Raw genomic sequence first — 6,000 nt, 5'->3', positions numbered from 1 at the left:
CGAGGCGTGGAGCCAAGAGCGCCGGGTCCTGGCCCGGACAATGGGGTGCAATATGGAGGACCTCTCGCTTCCGCGCATGGTTCGCGCCATGTGCGGGAGCTGAGCGAGGAGGGCATGGAGGCGGCGGCTACCTTCTGCAAGGACGTTATGTCCCAAAGAAGGCCGCCGAGTGGGAGCGCCAGCCTAACCCCAACCGCAGGTTGCGGAGGGTAGAAGGCGGCGCCCCCGGGAGGTGGTAGCGGCCCTGAGTGGCGCCGGCCGAGGAGCAGCGGCGAACGGTTCTCCGGAGACTTGCCCCCTCGGTCGCCTCGGGGCCGACTTCGGACGTGCGGAGGAGGGACGTCGGGAGGGGGCTGAGAACCTCCGCCCGCATTCCCTCGCGCGTCGGTAGAGGGTAGAAAGGGGGGAGCGAGGCCCTCTGGGAAAGGGCCACGCTCCCCCGCCCCCCCCGGAGTAGGGTAATCCGAATGGGCGGGAAGGGAAGATAGGCATGTCCCTTCTCTCCCATAATTGTAACCGCAAGGCCAACCCGGTCGGCTTAGCCGATTGGGGCGCCGCGCCCTGAAACCTGTCTTCAGGGAGAAGGGGGCGCGGCACGTGGCGTGGGGCTCGACAAACGAGCCCTGGGCCGGGTGTCGGGGAAGGAATGCTGACGCAGTTCCCCTGGCTCCCCCCATCTCGGTCCGACTGGTAGATATCCCGCAGAGGTTTTTAGTGAGTAAGAGTATCACATAACCCTCTGCCTCTCCCAGAAGGCGGAGGGTACCCATGATGGGTTTCCTCTGTGTTAACAAAAAAAAAAGATGGAAGTTGGTTTAAGATTGTTAGTAGTTCCAGAGCATCGAAACTTCCAAAGATCGCGTCGTGTGGTAATATGTCTGAGCGCATCCGACTATATAATAAGCAATAATAAATTCAATTTTCCTTATTTATAAAAGCAGTCTAGATTGTGAGGAGTCCGCAGGACGTAACATAAATTAAATATATTTTAGTCATCTTTTAGAATTATAGTTTAGATATATTTTAGTTTTTTATGTATTTCTTATAAACTGTTTTATTTATATAAAAAAAAAGTATTGCATAAAATAAAAGGCAGTGTTACAAATTTTATTCAATGTTACAGTTTTTATTATTTATATTTCCAGAATATATAGGGTGTTATAAAAGTCCCGGAAGAGCAGAATAACTCGAAAAATATGAGTCCTAGAAAAAATGCGAAGTACTTGGTTTTTATGATTTTTCCTGGCTATCTGACGGTGACCTTGGATTTGACCTCGACAATGACCTTGAAGATCATTTCAAGGTTAGGTCAATTTTTTTAAATGGGACTCCATACTTTTGACCCCAGAAATGAAAAGAGTGGAAAATTTTACGTTCGGACATGTCCTTGAATACTGTCAAATTTGACCTCTGAAGGTCACATAAAGGTCTAAGTTTGTTTTAGGCTGAAAAACGCGAATATCTTCGAAAATGCACCTGCTAGGGAGCAATGTTACGCATAAGAATAAGAATGTAGAGGTCAACGAGGGACATTCAGCCGTGACCTTGTCCTTATTCTCAAGGTCGTGAGTTAAGATTATTATTAAGATTAACCGGACTTTTTTAGGACTGAAAATCCATACTTTTGACCTAAAAGTGTCAAGATTGAAAAATTTTACATTCGAATATGGTTTTCAACCTTGACCTTGTTTTCAAAATTATGCGTTTTACGTTACTTCACTGTTCGTGAAGTCTACTGAAAGTAAAGCGTCTCGGAACCCGGCCACTTAAGGCAAGGTGTCTCAAACCCGACCACTGAAGGCAAGGTGTCTCAAACCCGACCACTGAAGGCAAGGTGTCTCAAACCCGACCACTGAAGGCAAAGTGTCTCAAACCCGACCACTGAAGGCAAGGTGTTCAGTTAGTCACGACCACCGAAGGCAAAGCATCTTGTAACTCGGCCTAAGATCACAAGAGAAGTTCAAAATGTTCCCCATTGACCGTTTGATAGTGTGTTTGACAGGTCAAGGTTGGAAACGTCATATCCGAACGTAAAATTTTTCAATCTTGACACTTTTAGGTCAAAAGTATGGATTTTCAGTCCTAAAAAAGTCCGGTTGACCTTAATAATAATCTTAACTCATGGCCTTGGGAATAAGGGCAAGGTCATGGCTGAATGTCCCTCGTTGACCTCTACATTCTTATTCTTATGCGTAACATTGCTCCCTAGCAGGTGCATTCTCGAAGATATTCGCGTTTTCAGCCTAAAACAAGCTTAGACCTTTATGTGACCTTCAGAGGTCAAATTTGGCAGTGTTAAAGGTCATACCGAACGTAAAATTTTTCCGCTCTTTTCATTTCTGGGGTCAAAAGTATGGGACCCATTTAAAAAAATTGACCTGACCTTGAAATAACCTTCAAGTTCATTGTCGAGGTCAAATCCAAGGTCATCGACAGATAGTCAGGAAAAAATAATAAAAATCAAGTACTTCGCATTTTTTCTAGGACTCATATTCTTCGAGTTATTCTGCTCTTCCGGGACTTTTATAACACACTGTATAAAAGAAACATGCATTATACACATTTATAACAATTTTATAACAATAATTTATAACGTTTTATCAGGTTAAATGGACACAGGGTGTCCCATTTAACCTGAAAAACGTAATATCTGGAAAACTATATGTCCGATCAAAAAAAGTGGGTAATGAAATTTGTTCGCCTCGAAGGGGACATCCAATGATATCAAACTCGACCTCCCACCCCACTCTCGGGGGTGGGGTTGGGGGGAAACTTTGAAATCTTAAATGGGAACCCCCATTTTTTATTGCAGATTCGGATTCTGCGCCACAAAATATGTAAGTTTCGTTCGAAACTTTTTTTTGATTCGTGATAGATGGCGCTGTAATCGCAAAAAATTAGATTTTCTGCAATTCTCCAGAAATGATCATTGGATTGAAAAATAAAAAAATACCTGTTCAATATTTTCAAAAATATTTTTAAAAAACATAATAACAGTTATTCCCCCCCATCCCCTCAGGTAGGGTGGGTGATAACGTTCAAATCTCAAATGAGAACCCACATTTTTCATTGCAGAATTAGATTTTACGTGAAGTTTTTTATGGAAACAATTTTTTTCTTTCGTGATAGATAGCGTTGACTTTTTCCGAGGAACTACTTTTAGCGTTACCCAGGAACAACGACGAGGACGTGGTAGCTTTCCGTTCCCTTCGGGGTGCTTGTTTTAGGTGAGTCCCTCGCCTCTCACCATCGGGGTGATTTTGCATAATTAATTTGTTAATGGCATCTCTCCATCGTCCCGCGCCCATACAACTTAAGAGACGATCATTATTAGACACTTACCTTTCTAATCAGGAGAGGTGCTTAATCAATTTTTGAAGAGTGTTGTAGCCGCGTCCTAATTATTCCATCTTACGCTGCAGTTAGTTAGTAAGCACGCCTTACACAATTCGGTTAGAGTGCTGACACTATAAAGTTGTAATACATAAACTTGCAACTCTGCTGACTGAGATCACGAAAGTAGGTTATATGTGTCAGTCATACCAAAGGCACCAGGATATATAAGACTGGAGCCGAAAAAGAAGAGCAGATAGATGGAAGACTGAACCGAGAACTGAGCGTCTCGTTAGTTACGTATAAATCCGGGTCCGTCCTTCCACGCTAGTACGTAAACGCAAGTGTAAGGAGGAACAAATAAAACAACCACCTTCTTTTATACGACCGACTACTTCTATCTCGCCTGGACCAGCGAAGCTCGGGATCCCAATCCCTAAGACCACGAACGAACCCGAAACCTAACCGGCCTTAGTGCATCAGGCGCGAAGGCCACGACAAGAGTGTTCCATGCCACTATCATTCTCTTCTGACTTTGCATCATGGATTATATAACTGTGCAAGAAAAAATTGAAATGATTTTCATTTATGGCGAATGTAGGAGAAATTTTGACGATGCTGTCAATTTGTATGCTGAGCGTTTTCCTAAAAGAGTACGATCACGATTCTTCTTTCGTTAGAGTTGTTACACAGTTTTTGTACTGATGGAAGTATACAACTGAAGAAAAGAACGCGTAGAGCTACTGTTTGTGAAGAAAATAATTAAATATCAGTACTAGCTGCAGTAGCTCATAATCCACATGCGAGCGTCCGAGAAATTTCGCCACCAATCAGGAATCCCTCGTATGAGTGTTTGGAGAATTATGAAGTTCCATAAATTTCATCCGTATCATGTGTCCTTGCATCAGGAATTAACTGGCGATGACTTTCAAAACAGACTAACGTTTTGTCAATGGTCGAGAGAATACAAATGAGGCCGAACTTTTTTGCTCGTGTTGCTATTCTCTGATGAATCAACTTTTACAAACCATGGTAAAGTTAACCGCCATAACATGCATTATTGGAGTGTAGAAAACCCACACTGGATTTCGTGAAGTAAATCATCAGCGTCCTTGGTCGGTTAATGTTTGGTGTGGAATAATTGGTGATAAACTTATCGGACCATATTTTATTGACGGCAATTTGAATAGTAACGAATACCGAAACATTCTTGAAGTAGAACTATCAAAGTTGCTCGAAGACTTAAGCTTACAAGTGCGACAAAACATGTGGTTTCAACATAATGGTTGTCCAGCACATTATTCGTTAGTAGCACGTGAGGTATTAGATCGGGATTACAATAATCGCTGGATCGGTAGAGGAGGACCGGTGAACTGGCCAGCCAGATCGCCAGACCTTAGATTCCTCCCCAGATTTTTTTCTTGTGGGGTTACTTAAAAGATGCCGTTTATAAAGAAACACCTACTACTCGCGAAAACATGATGCAACGAATAAGGGATGCTTGCGCCGCAATTACACCAGACATACTTATGAAATGCGTACAGGCATTTGAAGCACGAATCAACAAGTGCATTGAAGTTCAAGGTCATCATTTTGAGCATTTAATTTAATTAAATGGTGGAAGGTGAAGGGGCTCACCTGAATCAAGCACCATAATGGTGAGAGGCGAGGGGACTCACCTAAGACAAGCACCCCGATGGTGAGAGGCGAGGGGACTCACCTAACACAAGCACCCCGATGGTGAGAGGCGAGGGGACTCACCTAACACAAGCACCCCGATGGTGAGAGGCGAGGGGACTCACCTAAAACAAGCACCCCGAAGGGAACAGAAAGCTACTACGTCCTCGTCGTTGTTCCTGGGTAACGCTAAAAGTAGTTCCTCGGAAAAAGTCAACGCTATCTATCATGAAAGAAAAAAATTGTTTCCATAAAAACTTCACGTAAAATCTAATTCTGCAATGAAAAATATGGGTTCTCATTTGAGATTTGAACGTTACCCTACCCCACCCTACCCCGAGGGGATAGGGGGGAATAACTGTTATTATGTTTTTTTTAAAATATTTGTAAAAATATTGAACAGGTATTTTTTTATTTTTCAATCCAATGATCATTTCTGGAGAATTGCAGAAAATCTAATTTTTTGCGATTACAGCGCCATCTATCACGAATAAAAAAAAAAGTTTCGAACGAAACTTACGTATTTTGTGGCGTAGAATCCGAATCTGCAATAAAAATTGGGATTCCCATTTAAGATTTCAAAGTTTCCCCCCCACTCCCACCTCCGGGAGTGGGGTAGGAGGTCGAGTTTGATATCATTGGATGTCCCCCTTCGAGGCGAACAAATTTCATTACTCACTTTTTTTGATCCGACATGTAGTTTTCCAGATATTACGTTTTGTCAGGTTAAATGGGACACCCTATATAACAATATTCCACACACACACACACATACACGCACACGCGCGCGCACGCACACACACATGTTGCATATACGCACATATACATAGAGAAAAGAGAGAGAGAGAAAGAGAAAGAGCGACGGATAGAGAAAGAATCTCTTGCGCGCACACGCGAGAGAGAGAAAGAGAATTTGGAGGTGGGAGTCGGGACTCACGAGTCCCCGCCGTCTCGAGCTTCGTATTCCCGGGAGCATGACTCTCGAGACTA

This window comes from Harpegnathos saltator, unplaced genomic scaffold (assembly GCF_003227715.2).
Source record: "Harpegnathos saltator strain DR-91 unplaced genomic scaffold, Hsal_v8.6 scaffold586, whole genome shotgun sequence".
NCBI lineage: Eukaryota > Metazoa > Arthropoda > Insecta > Hymenoptera > Formicidae > Harpegnathos > Harpegnathos saltator.
This window is presented reverse-complemented; position numbering follows the sequence as displayed.